The sequence below is a fragment of the Chiloscyllium punctatum genome, chromosome 6, assembly GCF_047496795.1.
Source record: "Chiloscyllium punctatum isolate Juve2018m chromosome 6, sChiPun1.3, whole genome shotgun sequence".
NCBI classification, from domain to species: Eukaryota; Metazoa; Chordata; class Chondrichthyes; order Orectolobiformes; family Hemiscylliidae; genus Chiloscyllium; species Chiloscyllium punctatum.
In genome coordinates this window covers 20,834,738-20,851,869 of record NC_092744.1, presented here as the reverse complement: position 1 = coordinate 20,851,869, position 17,132 = coordinate 20,834,738, and the positions used below count along the sequence as shown (strand labels likewise).

General features: G+C 41.7%; 1 protein-coding gene across 6 annotated transcripts in view; it reads left to right on the top strand.

The window, feature by feature from the left end:
- The window catches only part of gpr160 (G protein-coupled receptor 160), a 43,367-nt gene that overhangs the window by 9,437 nt on the left and 16,798 nt on the right, over window positions 1–17,132 (top strand). The window contains exon 2 of one of the 6 annotated variants that reach the window (XM_072572102.1): window positions 11,956–12,037. The exons of 3 other annotated variants lie outside the window; for them this stretch is intronic. The gene's annotated coding sequence lies outside the window, so the exon portion shown is untranslated. Of the gene's footprint in view, window positions 1–11,955; window positions 12,038–12,171; window positions 12,275–17,132 lie in introns of those variants that run through there. 2 more of the 6 variants (XM_072572106.1, XM_072572103.1) reach the window with 2 other exon arrangements.

Genomic DNA, 17,132 nt, shown 5'->3' with positions numbered 1-17,132 from the left:
TCCTGAGGTGAGAGCAACAGCCCTTAACATCAAGGCCTCATTGACCAAATGTACCAACCGAAAATGAAATCATCTGGTATCAGAAAGCAAACTCTCTGCTGGTTTGAGTCATACCTGGCACATAGGAAGGTGGCTGTGGTTGTTGGCGGTCAGTTATCTCAGCTCTAGGACATCTGTGCAGGAGTTCCTTATGGTAGTGTCCCTAACCCAAACATCTTTAGCTGCTTCATCAATGACTCTGTCCATCATAAGGTCAGAAGTGGGGATGTTCACTGATGATTACACACTGTTAAGCACTATTTGTGACTACTCAGATACTGAAATAGTCTGTGTTCAAATCCAGCTGGACCTGGATATCTTGAGCTGACACATGGCAAGTCACATCGCTCCACACAAATGCCAGGCAATGACCATAACCAAAAACAGACAATCCAACTACCATTTCTTGAATTCTCACTGTCAACATCCTTGGTATTCCTATTGACACGAAACTCAACTAGCCTCACAATATCAACACTACAAGAGCAGGCCCCGAGCCCATGAATCCTGTCGCAAGTAATTCACCTCCTGACTCCCGAAAGCCTGTCCACCACCTACAGGCTACAAATCAAGCGTGTGATGGAATACTCCCTACCTGCCTGGATGCATACAGCTCCAACAACACTCAAGAAGCTTGATACCATCCAGAACAAAGTAACCTGCTTGATTGGCATCCATAAACATCCACACCCTCCACCATTGATGCTTAGTACTATCTACAAGATGCACCACAGAAATTCATAAAAGATCTTTAGACAGCACCTTCCAAATCCATAACCACTTCCGTCTAGAAGGACAAGGGCAGCAGATACACCGCTACTTGCAAGTTCCCCTCTGTCACTCATCATTCTGCATTGGAAATATATCACCAATCCCTTCACTGTCACTGGGTGATAACCTTGGAATTCCCTCCCGAAGGGTATGGTGGGTCAGCCTCCCATATGTGAACTGGAACACTCAGCACCACCTTCTTAAGAGCACCTAGAGATGGGCAATTAATGTTGGCTCCCTGGTGATGTCCATTCCCATGAGTGAATTTTAAAAAAATCTTTATCTGGCACCTTCCTCGCCAACCCATTTGGCACCCTACTTCTCTGCCACCTCACCCATCTGGTATCCCACCTTCCAGTAGCCTAAACTCAGTCTTTCCTTATCCACTTACCATTTGACAATAGCTGTCATTGTGATTGTAGAACTTGAAATTTCAGAATATGGCAGCTGGCTACTTAAAAGCTGAATGATTTGCCTTCCTGCAACAATTTCAGTAAGATTAGGGAGGGTTGTAAAAAAGGAGGGGGGGTGGCATTGCTAATTAGAAATGGTATAACGGCTGCAGAAAGGAAGTTTGAGGGGGATCTGCCTCTGGAGGTAGTATGGGCTGAAGTCAGAAATAGGAAAAGTGCAGTCACCTTGTTGGGTGTTTATTATAGGCCCCCCAATAGCAGCAGAGATGTGGAGAAACAGATTGGGAAACAGATTTTGGAAAGGTGCAGAAGCCACAGGGTCGTAGTCATGGGCGACTTCAACTTCCCAAATATTGATTGGAAGCTCTTTAGATCAAGTAGATTGGATGGGGCGGTGTTTGTGCAGTGTGTCCAGGAAGCTTTTCTAACGCAGTATGTAGAGTGTCCAACCAGAGGGGAGGCCATATTGGATTTGGTACTCGGTAATGAACCGGGACAAGTGGTGGGCTTGTTAGTGGGTGAACATTTTGGTGATGGTGACCACAATTCTGTGACTTTCACCTTGGTTATGGAGAGAGATAGGTGCGCACAACAAGGTAGATTTTACAATTGGGGGAAGGAAAATTACGATGCTGTAAGACAGGATTTGAGGAGCATACGTTGGGAGCATAGGCTGTCAGGGAAGGATGTGGTGGAAATGTGGAACTTTTTCAAGGAGCAGATACGATGTGTCCTTGATATGTATGTACCTATCAGGCAGGAAAGAAATGGTCGTGTGGAGGGAGCCTTGGTTGACGAGGGAGGTTGAATGTCTAGTAAAGAGGAAGAAGGAGGCTTACATAAGGTTGAGGAAACAGGGTTCAGACAAAGCAGTGGAGGGATACAGGATAGCCAGAAGGGACCTGAAGAAAGGGATTAGGAGAGCTAAGAGAGGGCATGAAAAATCCTTGGTGGATAGGATCAAGGATAACCCCAAGGCATTCTATGCGTATGTGAGAAACCTGAGAATGACAAGAACGAGGGTAGGTCCGATCAAGGACAGTAGTGGGAGACTGTGTATTGAGTCGAAAGAGATAGGAGAGGTCTTGAACAAGTACTTCTCTTCAGTATTTACGAACTAGAGGGACCGTATTGTTGAAGAGGAGAGTGTGAAACGGACTGTTAAGCTAGAAGAGATACCTGTTAGGAAGGAAGATGTGTTGGACATTTTGAACAACTTGAGGATAGACAAGTCCCCCGGGCCTGACGGGATATATCCTAGGATTATGTGGGAAGCAAGAGAGGAAATTGCAGTACCGTTGGCAATGATCTTCTCATCTTCACTGGCAACAGGGGTGGTACCAGGGGACTGGAGAGTAGCGAATGTTGTGCCCCTGTTCAAAGAAGGGAATAGGGATAACCCCGGGAATTACAGGCCAGTTAGTCTTACTTCTGTGGTAGGCAAAGTAATGGAAAGGGTACTGAGGGATAGGATTTACGAGTATCTGGAAAGACACTGCTTGATTAGGGACAGCCAGCATGGATTTGTGAAGGGTAGGTCTTGCCTTACAAGTCTTATTGAATTCTTCGAGGAGGTGACCAAGCATGTGGATGAGGGTAGAGCAGTGGATGTAGTGTACATGGATTTTAGTAAGACATTTGATAAGGTTCCCCATGGTAGGCTTATGCGGAAAGTCAGGAGGCATGGGATAGAGGGAAATTTGGCCAATTGGATAGAAAACTGGCTAACCGGTCGAAGGAAGAGAGTGGTGGTAGATGGTAAATATTCAGCCTGGAGCCCAGTTACAAGTGGAGTTCCGCAGGGTTCAGTTCTGGGTCCTCTGCTGTTTGTAATTTTTATTAATGACTTAGATGAGGGAGTCGAAGGGTGGGTCAGTAAATTTGCAGATGATACGAAGATAGGTGGAGTTGTGGACAGTGAGGAGGGCATTTGTCGTTTGCAAAGGGACTTAGATATGATGCAGAGCTGGGCTGAGGAGTGGCAGATGGAGTTCAACCCTGCCAAGTGTGAGGTTGTCCATCTTGGAAGAACAAATAAGAATGCGGAATACAGGGTTAATGGTAGGGTTCTTATTCAGGTGGAGGAACAGAGGGATCTTGGGGTCTATGTACATAGATCTTTGAAGGTTGCCACTCAGGTGGATAGAGTTTGTAAGAAGGCCTATGGAGTATTATCGTTCATTAGCAGAGGGATTGAATTCAAGAGTCGTGAAGTGATGTTGCAGCTGTACAGGACTTTGGTTAGGCCACAGTTGGAGTACTGTGTGCAGTTCTGGTCGCCTCACTTTAGGAAAGATGTGGAAGCTTTGGAGAGGGTGCAGAGAAGATTTACCAGGATGTTGCCTGGAATGGAGAGTAGGTCGTACGAGGATAGGCTGAGAGTTCTCGGCCTTTTCTCGTTGGAACGGCGAAGGATGAGGGGTGACTTGATAGAGGTTTATAAGATGATCAGAGGAATAGATAGAGTAGACAGTCAGAAACTTTTTCCCCGGGTACAACAGAGTGTTACAAGGGGACATAAATTTAAGGTGAAGGGTGGAAGGTATAGGGGAGATGTCAGGGGTGGGTTCTTTACCCAGCGAGTGGTGGGAGCATGGAATGTGCTGCCCGTGGGAGTGGTAGAGTCAGAATCATTGGCGACCTTTAAGCAGCATTTGGAGAGGTACATGGATGGGTGCTTAATCTAGGTTAGAAGTTCGGCACAACATCGTGGGCCGAAGGGCCTGTTCTGTGCTGTATTGTTCTATGTTCTATGTTCTAATTCTAAACTATAAGAGAACTTTCAGAATGGAAGTACACCTCTGCATTTCTGAAGAAACTAAGATCGAAATCTCCTGTCAGAAATGGGGAGTTATCTTTTTTGTAAAACAGGGAGCAGAGTGGCAATCTCACAGAGATTGAGCTGGATTTTCTGAGGAGGGGCAATGTTTTGAATTGTGCAAGCATGAGCTGTTGATTACAGCCAATGTTCTGTTGATTGACAGCAAGTAATTTCCTTCAAAGTTCAGCATTCCTGCATCTTTCTTGATGGCTCCAAGATGGCAAGTTGACAGCATGTCTTTTTTTCTCCTGGTTTGCTTTGAAATGTTGTGATGGAATCTTTTATGACGATCTGAGGCAGCAGATTGAGCCTTGGTGGGCAGTTGCGGGGGAGTTACACGGTGGCAGTGGCAGCATGGTGGCACAGTGGTTAGCACTGCTGCCTCACACCACCAGAGACCTGGGTTCAATTCCCGCCTCAGGCAACTGACTGTGTGGAGTTTGCACAGTCTCCCCGTGTTTGCATGCGTTTCCTCTGGGTGCTCCGGTTTTCTCCCACAGTCCAAAAATGTCCAGATTAGGTGAATTGGCCATGCTAAATTGCCTGTAGTGTTACATGAAGGGGTAAATGTAGGGGAATGGGTCTGGGTGGGTGGCGCTTCGGTGGGTTGGTGTGGACTTGTTGGGCCGAAGGGACTGTTTCCACACTAAACTAGTAATCTAATCTAAAATAAGACACATGATTTCAAAATAAGGTATCTCGCATAAAGACAACGAGGAATTTCTACTCTTAGAGAGTTAGGCAAAAGTGATGACTGCAGATGTTGGCAATTAGAGTCAAGATTAGAGTGGTGCTGGAAAAGCACAGCAGGTCAGGCAGCATCCGAGGAGCAGGAAAATCAACATTTTGGGCAGGACCCCGAAGGGCTCCTGCCCAAAACATCATTTTCAAGTGATTAATTTACATACAATGCCCATTGACGGCCAGGCGTAGGCAGAAGGAGAGGGGACTACGTCAAAATGGAGTTGAACATCATTTTATTCTTTGCTTTTAAGTAAAATTACTGTTTTGATAAATTCAACAACAGTAACCTGTATTATCAATGGTGCTTTAGTCCCCTGGATTGATTCTTTTGTATTCCCATAAAGGCAACCGATACCCATGCTCGGAATGGAACCACATCCAACCTAGAGTCATAGAGATGTACAGACAGGAAGAGATCCTTCGGTCTAACTCATCCATGCGGACCAGACATCCTAAACTAATAGTCCTATTTGCCAGCACTTGGCCCAAATTCCTCTAAATCCTTCCTATTCAAATACACACCCAGATGCTTTTTAAATGTTGTAATTGTACCAGCTTCCACCACTTCCTCTGGCAGTTCAATCCATACATGCACCACCCTCTGTATGAAAACGTTGCCCCTTTGTTCCCTTTTAAATCTTTCTCTCTCACCCTAACCCTATACCGTCTAGTTCTGGATTCCCCCATCTCAGGGAAAAGATCTTGTCTATTTACCCTATCCATGGCCCTCATGATTTTATAAACCCAAATTGGATGGTTAACTATTTCCTGTTGAGGTAAAGCACAGGCAGATGTGAAGGAAAGGGTCCTCTTCTACAGGTGAACTGAGGTGACGCAGACTGAACTATGGCTACATTGAATGGTACAAGAAGCTCAAAGCACTGAATGGCCTTCACTTTCCCTCATTCTATGGCATCAATCAACACTCTGACCTCCACAGTGTCACGTTCTCTTTCACTATCTTACACCAACCTAGCTGTGCACCTCTCAGAATGGGAATGGGAATTGATGAAGGATTATGCACAGATGGTTCCTGACTGAAGTCTAATAATGAATCGCAATAGATTTCAAAACCTATCCATTTGGGATGATCGCCAATTTCTAATGGGTTTTAACAAGCACTGATCTGAAAATCACCCTTGATGACCCTATCAATTGGCTGCAAGAATTCTGGGAATACAATCAACTAAAAACAACATTTAACAATGTTTCAGGAACTCAAAACTCCCCAGTGAGGATTCATGCCATTTAGAGTATTGGCGTTATTGCACTGAATATTATTTATATTGAATAATATTATCAAAGGCAAATCAACTACTCAATACTCTATTAAATTTATTACTCAAATATCTTTTGCAGACCTCTTATGCTTGAAACAACAGAATTTAAACTTTTATAATTTGATTCCTGTCTGATGCACAAGGTGAGTCTCCTTTTACGACTTCAGTTTCCTTTTTATCAGAAGCAATATCCGACCAACATAACAAAATTGGTGGCTCCATGACTTCACATCCTAAAAATGCAATCATTACAACAAGTTAGTGCCTGAAACTGGGAGAATAGTTTTCTTCTCTGACATTGTAGAGTTTATTCTTCTCAAACTCAATCAATTGTCTTCATGTAGAATCACATATAAACAGGCTTTTCAGCCCAAAATGTTTATTGTTGAACTCCCCTGAAATTAAAAGACATTGATGGGAGGAACACCTAAGAATAAAAGGCATACAAGTTAACTAAAACGCTGTTTTTAAAATAAATTAATTTCACTGCTTTAATCTATTTTACACATATCAGGTATGTGAGCAAAATCTATTTGATTGACAGCCAATAATCATTTAGTACATTCATTTTCTTCCTAATTGGTATCGTAGGTTGAAACATAATGTTGGGTGACCAATGGCAGGAGAGTTGGTGAGCAACAATAGAGGGCAAAGATCATGTGTTGGTACTTCCTACTAGAGTGCACCTGTGTTTGTGCTCCACATGAGCTCCCTTCCACCTTCAACCCTCCAAAACAATATAACTTTCTGTTCTTTTCTCCCTTATATACTTACCAACTGTAGTGATTATAACAAGGTCAGCCAGGTAGACATCACAGAATATGAGTTCCCTGAATGGAGCTGTTAATCTGGTCCAATCAAGGAACCCTGGCTGACAGCTATAAACAGGAGTGTTAGATGTTCTGTTCACTCTGATGGCTGGCTCAGAAGAAGTTGGACCAGTGTCAAGTACTATGCACTTGTAAATCAAGTGTGATTTGCTGATAAGACTTTAGACAAGGCTCCTCTAAGCAAGAGTTTACTTTAAGGGACGGAATTTGGTGCTGAAATCATGGAAATGGCCCTGCATGGGTGAAACGCATGGTTGATGTGAGGTAAGGTCCCGTGATATACAATGTTCAGATAGGTCAGGTGGCCCTGAACAAGTTCATGGACCAGGTGAACGCTACAAATTCACAAATGAAGCAGGAGCAAAACACAGTCAGTCCCTCAGAACAGCTGGAAAGGCTGTCAGAACCCATGGGATTTCCCCCTGCATCCAGCATTGAAGAAACCTCAGAGTCTGGGATGGACAAGGCATATGTTGTAACGTTGAAGCCTTTATTGCCTAAAGAAGAGGATGAATTTCTTCCAGGATGCTCTGGCCACAAAAGACGGGTTACAGTGCAGTACATACTACCTGCACCAGAGTCTGAGTTGAAGGAACCAGACCTGGTTCGAAAATGCCCCATGACAGGCTACAAGAAAAAGAATAGGCCCGTGTCCACAGACTTAGAGAGGGATGGATGTAGTAAGGTCAGCCAGGTGGACCTCATTGATTATGAGTTCCCTGACTGGGGCTGTTAACCTGATACAATCTGGGAGCCTTGGTTGACAGCTGCAAACAGGAGTGTCAGAGGTTCTGTTGGCTCTGAGAGCTGGAGGCTGGAGTGCCTCGTTCTACGCACATGTAAATACAGCTTTACGTGGTGATGGGATACCGGCCTCTGTGCAGTTATTTGACCTACCTTCCCCTAAAGGCCTCTACTGTTTTAAACCAAAAGTAAATCTCCATCCACACTGTCCCAATCAAACAATCCCAGCAGAGGTACAGTATGGAGTTAGTTACTGAGTAAAGTTCCCTCCATACTGTCCCCATCAAACATTCCCAGCAGATGAACAGAATAAAGTTAGTTGCAGAATAAAGTTACCTCTACGCCATCCTATTAAACACTCCAAGGACACGTATCAGATGTGGATAGACACAGAGTAAAGTTGCCTCTACACTTTCCCCATTAGATACTCCCAGGACTGCTACTACACAGAGTTAGATACAGAATGAAGTTTCTTCTACTGTTTTAAACAGAATGTAAACCTCCCCAGCACAGGGGTTAGATATAGAGAAATAAATCTAGTCTTTTTAAACAGAAGCTCTCAACATAGTTAAATAGCCCCTGCTGGGACACTGAAAGGCCTATATACTACTGACCTCAGTTTTTTTTAAAAATTCATTCATGGAATATGGGCATCTCTGGCTAGACCAGCATTTACTACCCATCCCTAATTGCCTAGAGGAGTTAAGAGTCAACCATATTTTTCAGTTAAGGATGACAGATTTCCTTCCTCAAGGAACATTAGTGTTCCAGATGGGTTTTCCAACAATTGACAATGGTTTCATGGTCATCATTAAATCCTTAATTCCAAATTTTAAAAATTGAATTCAAGTTCCACTATCTACCATAATGGAATTTGAACTCGGGTCCTTAGAATATTAGCTGAGTTTCTGGATTAATATTCCAATAGTAATAGTAGTAGGCCATTGCTTCCCCTTTAATCTATTGAGTGATGAAGGTTCATGATATATTAATCTTACTAATTGGAAAGTTGGGTTCTAAAGAGGACAGGACCATGTTTAGCTTGATATTTTATATGTATTTCTATATAGTGTGGGTTAAAAAAGGATGGACCTAAGTTTCATTCTTGAGTTTTATGTACTCTGGTTGAATGTCTGAAATTTTGTTTACATGCATCCAAAAGAAGCTTTTAACCTCTTGAGGTTATTTATTCAGTGACTAAGCAATAACAGAGAGAAAAGAAGGTTTGTTACCTATCAGTGTGTCCAAGGACACAGGCAAACTAAGGCAGACAGAAAATTTCCCTTTAGAGGGAGAAAACCCACCAGACACTCAGTTAGAGTGTGTGCTCAGAGAGGAAAGGCCTTTTCCAGTCACAATCAGGACAGGAGAATGATATCTAGAGAGGCTCCGTAAGCAGACGATTGTAGAAGAGTAATTTAATTAATTCATGTTAAGAAATAAGAGATTTAAGGATTTCATGAAGAGATTTTAACATCAGAAGCTAGCATAGAGGTGGGTCCAGAATTTTGCCAGAAAGAAACTAAGTATGGCAGCACGAGCTGATCTTTAAATTGGAAACAGGTTGACTCTTCAGTGAGATTTGAGTATCTGCAAGGTTGTTATTGAGATAAAATGGGTTGAATTTTTATTGCTCATATTTATAGTAAAACAATTTCTGATAATTCTTATATAGTGCAAAATAGCTTGTGCTTTTACCTTTTATGTGCACCAAACTTTCATGTTGGTTTGTTCAATGTACATTTTTACCATCAACAGGGTCAGAAGATATATAACCAACTCTTTGGGTAAAGACTATTGTGGCATGGTTGAGATAACTTAAAACCGTATTCTCATAAGATGCTAAGTAATAGGAACAGGACTTAACAATTCAACCCGTCAATCCAGCTCCAACATTCAAAATGTTCATGCTTGATCTGACTGTGGCCTTTACTTTCCTATCTTTGACTCCCTTATAGGTAAAAAATTTTTGAGTGTCGTCTGGGTAGTACAACTAAGGCTACAGTTATGCTGCACTATGAAATTAAACAATTTGCTGAAAAGTGCAACCAGTGAAACTAGAGTTATATTGTAGATTGGGAATTCCAGTTGGCACACCAAGTCCATGTTGCGATATAAGTGATTATAAAGACATATCTCAACATACCCATTTCAACATACCCAATTTTTAGACCATTTCAAACTGTGACCAGTATTTCTCGATTCTGCACCATGCTGCATTCACTCATCACCTCTGTGCTTTCTGAACTGCATTGGTTCCTGGCCCAGCCACACCTCAATTTTAAAATCCAAATTTGGTTTTAAATCCCATGATAGCATTGTCCTTCTCCAACTTAGTAACTTCCTCAGGCCTTGCAAACCTTTGATTTATCTTTGCTCCTCCAATTCTGACCCCTTGTATTGCTTTGGTTTTCACCACTCCACATCATTTGTTGCCATGGCTTCAGCCATTTAGGTCCCAAAATCTGGAATTCCTTACTGAAACACCGCTGACCCTGTTTCCTGCTTTAAGATAGCCTTTAACGTACAATTTCTGCCCTGATATATGGATCTTTATCAAAATTTATTTGATAATGTTCCTGTTAGGCAGTTTGAGTCATTTTACGATGCTGCAACACACAGGAAAAGAAATAGGCCAGTCAGCCATCGAGACCATTTCAGTGCTATATAAATGCAACCTATTTTTGTGATGTATCATGTGATTTATACAGCTTGTGCAACTTAAACAGGATTTGGTTCATGCAATCAGTTGAAAACTGGTTATATTAGATACATCTTTACACAATTGGTGTTGCAGTTATTGATATTGAAGACTGCTAAATACTAGAATGCTGTGAGTGATTTTTTTTTCTCTATTGTGCTGGTTTAGGATGAAAACAACTATTGTTGCATTACGCAAATCTGGATTTGGCTGTTGTGCAGGTTCTGTGGGTCTGATTTCCTTTTAGTCGAATTCCATTAAAATGACATCATTGCAATTATTGAGAGTGTCTGTAATGATCTGGACTGCTTAGTGTGGTTCAACTAAATACAAGTTCATTTCTCATGACTTGAGATTTCAAAGATTTTTGTTTTATTCATATTCTGTTTTCATAAACTGTAATTTTCTGTTTATTCACTTTGTCACAATATTAGAGAGTTTGAATAAGTCCATTTCATTTGTATTAGATTGGTAGGGGTTGGTAGGCGCTCAGCTGGACAAGAAACTGACATTGAAGTTATTTTTCTCATCAGTCTGTTCAGAGATGTTATTGTATACCTTTGGAACATATGGGACTTGAACCTAGGCCTCCCAACCGAAAAGCAGGGACACAATCACTGTACTACAAGAACCCTACATTGACATTTAAGATCACTTGCCTGTGACAGAAACCACCTGAATTTCATTTCCAATTTTTTTAAACTTGCTCTTTGTGCATGGACATTGCTGACTGGTCAGCATTTATTGCCTATTATTAGTTGCCCTTGAGATGGTGGAAGTGAGCTGCCTTCTTGAACCACTGCAGTCCACCTGCTGTAAGTTGACCCACAGTACCCTTAGGGAGAATATTCTAGGATTTGACGCAATGATAGTTAAGGAATCGCAGGTGATTGGTTTCAAGTCAGGATAATGAGTAGCTTGAAGGAGAACGTACAGAGGGTGGTGTTCCCATGAATCTACTGCCCTTGTCCTTCTAGATGGAATTTGTTGTTGTGGGTTCACAGTGTGTCTTGTGGGTAGTACTGTACATACTGCAGCACTTGAAGGATGGCAGTTACATATTTGTAGATGTTTTGCCAATCAAATGAGCTACTTTGTCCTGGATGGTGTTGAACTTCCTGAATGGTGTAGGAACTGCAATCCTACAGGCAAGAGGGGGTCATTCCATCATACTCCTAACTTTTGTCTTGTAGATAACAGGTTTGGGGAGGCAGGAGTTGAGTTACTCACCGCAGTATTCCTAATTATCTATTTAAAACATGAATGGTGAATAGGTATTTCCTGTGAAAACGTCAAACAGCAGGTTTTAATAATTAAATCTATAACCATTTTATCATCAATGCAGCTACTAGCAACAAAGCTGGAATAAATGCAGAAAAACTGTGAAACTCAGAAGGTCTGGCAGCATCAGTGGAGAGAGAAGCAGAGTTAAAATTTCGAGTTGGATATGAATTCTCTATCTGTTTGGTCAATGCTCCTAGTTCTGCACCAGAAGCATTTACCTAGATTTAGTGTTCAAGCCTTTGGAATGAGATTTGAGCCTGTGACTTTCTTCCGATGTTCCCAGAGAATGAAGATTTAATGTATTTCCTTTTATCACTGAAACCACTAGTTGCGAAAGGAAGAAGCAACTCTGAGTAAACAAGACATTACAAGCTTAAAGCCCACTTTTGTACTTGAAGGTCCCCAATCAGGTTAGTCTTATTTGAATTATAATAACTTTTGATTGAATACAAGTTGTAACTGTAGTCTGATACAGGCACATCTGTTGCTAGGAGATGCTGGAACCTTGTTTAATTACAAACAAGATAGCTTTGCTTTCATTGGTTAATGGGTGTAAGCTTGCTCTTAACTAACCAATGAAGCTGAAGGGTGGAGATTCTATGTTTATCTATAAACCAGCTCTGAGTGGAATGATGGCTGTGTGGAAGGTTAGTACAAGTTGTTTATAATGAATCTTAAAAATGTCTCCTGTGAGTTATTTTTCTAAGCATGAAGATTTTATTGCTATTTCAGCATGGGTGAATGAGCACAGCCGACTAAACTGGTGTCAGGTGTTTATCTTCTGTTGGGACAAATGTTTATCAGATAATAAATCTTGTGCCTGCTCATATTTGAAGAAGTAAAACAACAGCATACCAGTGTTTTAGAATTTCTGTTTTGCTGGGAGCTTCTGACTAAATGACTTGTGGCTGTAAGGTGTTCAGAACAGGGAGGGTGCATAGCCAGCAGTCAAAGTGCATTATTGGTACCAATGATGTGTAAAATAGAGTTGCTGCAGCAGGAATTTGGAGAGTTATGTAGTAGATTAGAGGAAGACTGAGGTTGTAATCTTTGGATTACTTCCACTGTCATGTGCAACTGAGTAAAAGAATAGGAAGGTAGGTTAAATGAATGAGTGACTGAAAGGATTGTTTAAGAGGGAGGGGTTTATGATTTTTGGGTTGATGGGCCAGCTTCTGGGGTAACTGGGGTCCTGTACAAACCTAATGGATTGTACCTGAACCAGAATAAGTCCAATATCCTTGCTGGGAGGTTTTACTGGTGCTGTTGGGGAGATTTTAAACTGATCTGGCAGGGTGATGGGCCACAGAGTACATGAAAAGTTAGGAGCCAAGTCCAATTCCATATAGGAGGAAGACCACAAAAGTCCAGTGGGTGGAGGAGAAATGGGCAGGATAAGGCACATGAGGACTAGAAAGCTCCATTATGTCTATTTTAATGCAAGGAGCCTGACTGGTAGGGTGGATGAACCTACAGCACTGAGACATGGTTGAAGGAAGGACAGGACTGGTAGCTCAACATTCCAGGTTATACAAGTTTCAGGTGTGATGGAGAGATAAGGTCAGAGCATTGTATTATTGACAAAAAAACCATCACTATAGTAATGTGGGAAGGTAGCCTGATTCAAAGGCCCTTCTATGATATCTGGGTACAGATAAGAAATAAAAAGTGGGGTGTTCACCTTGATTGAATTGTACCACAGGCCCCTCAATCAGAGGGAGATAGAGGAGCAGCTTTGGAGGCAAATCAGAAAGATGAGAAACACTGTAGGGAATTTCAGTTTTGCTGACATTAAAAATTTCAACCCATCTGATCTTTTCAGTTAAAGTGCATCCAGGAGATCTCTATGCCAGTATGTAGCTTCACCTACTAAAGATAGGGCAGTGCCAGACCTAATCCTACTGAATGAAGCCATAAGTGAGCATTTTAGGAAGGGTGGCCGTAACTAAGTTTCAAAGCCATTATGGATAAGGATAGTACAGAAGTTAATGTCTAAAATGCGTGAATGCCAATTTCAATATCACTAGACAGGACCTGACAAAGGTTACACCCAAAACATTGACTTCTGTACCTCGTGATGCTGCCCACTTGCTGTGTTCTTCCAACCTCCTACCTGTCTACTTTGGATTCCAGCATCTGCAGTTTCTTTTTGTCTCTACATGTAAATTGGGGGCAGATACGTACAGGTAAACCTACATTTGGAAAGTGGGAATCCATTTCAAGTACTACAGTGAAAGTTTAAGGCCAGCATGTTCCTCCCAAGAGTAAAGGGTAAGGGCAGTAAGTCCAAAGAACTATCAATGTCAAGGAATATTGAAAGTTTGAAAAAGGAAGTATATGTTAAGTCTAGTGCATTTATAAACTGGGGAGGCCCTTCAAAAGTGTACAGTATAGGAGACTGCTTAAAAAGCAAATGAGGAGAAATAATACTTGTTAGCCTTGGGATCTTCCTTGTTCCCACCTGCAAAAAGATGTCATGAGTCAGATTATTTCCAGGAAAAGAATAGGACCTCCGAGACCAAAGGGACAACCTATGCATGGAGCCAATGGATGTGGGTGAGGTCTTGAATGAACACTTCTCATCCATATTCAGAAGTGGAATACACTGTAGCTGGAGATTAAGTGCATAACTACCCGGGGTCCTGATGAGATCAGAATGCTATGGAAGGCAAGATGATATTTAATTACTTAATTGGCTACAGGTGAAGTGCTAGATGACTGAGGGATGGGTAATGCGGTTTCTTTTATTAATGAAGGACAGCAGGGATTGGCCAGGTAATTACAGACCAGTGGTAGGGAAATTATTTGGGAAAAAATTCTGAAGGACAGTATTAATCGACATTTTGAAAGGTGAGGATTTATCAGGGATAGTCAGCACAGATTTGTTAAAGGGAGTTCCTGTCTGACAATTCAGATTTTTGAAGTTGACTAAATATGTTGAGGTTAGTGTCTGTCTCCCTCTGTCTACATGGCTTTGCACCAGGTGCTCCAGTCTCCTCCCACAGTCCCATTATTCCTTGATCCTATTTCTATTGAGATGTCTACATTAATTAGTTTGTTGGCCCTAAAGTTTTACCTCTAATTAAAATGGTCTTAAATGTTCTTCCTTACTTTAAAATCCTCTGTGCAACTCTCCAGCTATAATCCTGAGTTCTCTACAATCTTCCAGTTCCATCCTTTAGTGCATCCATGCTGCTAATCTCCATTAGCCGTTATGCTTTCAGCTACCTAGGCACCAACATCTGGAATTTCCATCCCACAGCAATGTCATATAAAGTAATGATCCGGATAGTTAATGTTGTGGCTGCATTTACCTCCATCCAATCTATATTGATGTCTCAGTTTTTTTTTGTTCTGAAGGGATCTAGCACAAAGCCCTAATGGAGACAAATGTTTCATCTCTAGCTTCTGATGATCTTTATTATTGTGCCAAACTAGTCAATGTAATTTTAACCTATTGGCATTGAGCAACAAACTATCCCTTGTTTTCTTACCACTCAATAGTGGTTTATCCTCTACCACTGCTAATGGCTAGACCCTTTTACAATAGTATAGGAAGAAGGATTGATTAAAGTTCGCTTCGAAAGAATAGAAAGGTGATGTTTCATTGCATTTCAAGAGATAACTCTCTGGGAAATAGGAGTGTGCATCTGTTCCCAAAATAAGCAGTAATGGACCTGGGATACATTATAGGCTGATTCAGACTGAGATAAAGGGAAAACTCTTCATTAGGAGGGTGGTATTCCTTTGACGTTCTCTATCTTAGAAAGCTGTGGGGGCCAAGTCAGTGAATATATTTTTGACAGAAATACCTTTCTAGAAGCCAAGAATGTTGGGGATGGCTGGGAGAGAGTGGGATTATCTCTTTGAGATAGAGAGTCAGCCATGATCATGTTGGATGGGATAGCAGCCTTGATAGGCTTAATAGCATATTGTTGCTCCTATTTTCTGTTTCATCTACCTGGTTTTGATTTAATTTTGATCTTTGTGTTGGTTTGTTGTTATAGTGGCCCATTAAGGGCTGTCTAATCTGCTTAACACTTAGTTTAATAAGAGTAGCTAAAAGGTTTATGCCATTTTTGCTGTCAGTGCTAGCTTTAATTTACTTTGGATAATTGATTTTGGTTTTAAGTGTAGAAAAGTGGGGGTACGGCTGATTAAAAGCTGTGCCAGGCACCTCTTAACCCAAAGTGAAAGTGGATGGCTAGCGGTACGTTTGAGATTTAAAAGAACATTAACATCCAACCCAGCCTCATCTGTTTTAGGAGGTTAAAAAATATCTCCCAATTTATTTGGAGTTTCTGCCAAAGTTAAAATGCTAGATTGGGGAAGTCTGTAGAAACTCCATCATATTATTCTTGATTTTGTAGTTTCGGCCATGGAGGTGAATTTTACAGAAAGTTGGGCTGCACAGTGACTCAGTGGTTAACATTGCCGCCTCTCAGCACCAGCAACCTGGATTTGATTCTAATCTTGGATTTCTGTCTGCGTGGAGTTTACACATTGTCCCAGTGTGTGCATGGGTTTCCTCCTACAGTCCAGGTTGGGTGGATTGGCCATGCTAAATTTCCCATAGTGTCCTGGAATGTGCAGAATAGTGGATTAGCCATGGGAAATGCAGGGTTATAGGGATAGACTGGATTTAGGTGGAATGCTCTTTGGAAGGGTTGTGTGGACTTGATGGGCCAAATGGCCTGTTTCCACACTGTAGGGATTCTATGATTGTTAGTGCATTTCAAAGTTGGATGAAGCTGCATAAAATAAAGCAGGTGACCAGTCCAGTCTTCTTTCCCCACCTGCACCTTAGACCTAAACCGTATGCCTTGATATTTTGGGATGGGTAAGGCTTCAAACAGCTCACTTCGTCTACTTAAGGACTTCAATACACCTAAGGCAATTAGCTGCCACTTGCACAAGGGTCACAATCTGCCTCTGGTAATTTATCCATCTGTGGGGTCATGATAAACAACCTGGCAGCTAATTGTGGACAGAAAAGCTGAAGGCTTCTTGGGAGGGTCTGTGTGCCCATTAGGGCCACCCTCATCCCTGCCCCACCAAAGAGAGCAACCTTGTTTGTCCTAGTTCCCTAACACCATAAATGTACCCCCTTGCTGGGATCTCTGAGCCACACCTGCTCAAAATCCCAGGACTTCCATCTTCATAGGAACAGAGGTAGGCCACTCAGCCCCTTAAACCTGCTCCACCATTTTTAAAACAAAACTGGTTGATCTGTGGCCTAACCCCATTTGCCTATCTTGCGCCCATATCTCTTGATATCCTTGCTTTAAAAAAAGTCTATTAGATTTAAATTTAATAATTGAATTTGACATTAACACATTTGAGGAAGAGCTCCAAACCTCTCTTACTCTTTGCATGTAGAAGTGCTTTCTAATGCCTGCCCTGAATGGTCTGGCCTTAATTCTTATACTATGCTCCTGGTTCTAGAATCTTCATCCAATGGAAATAGTTTATCTTTATCTACTCTCTTTTCATGTTAATATTCTG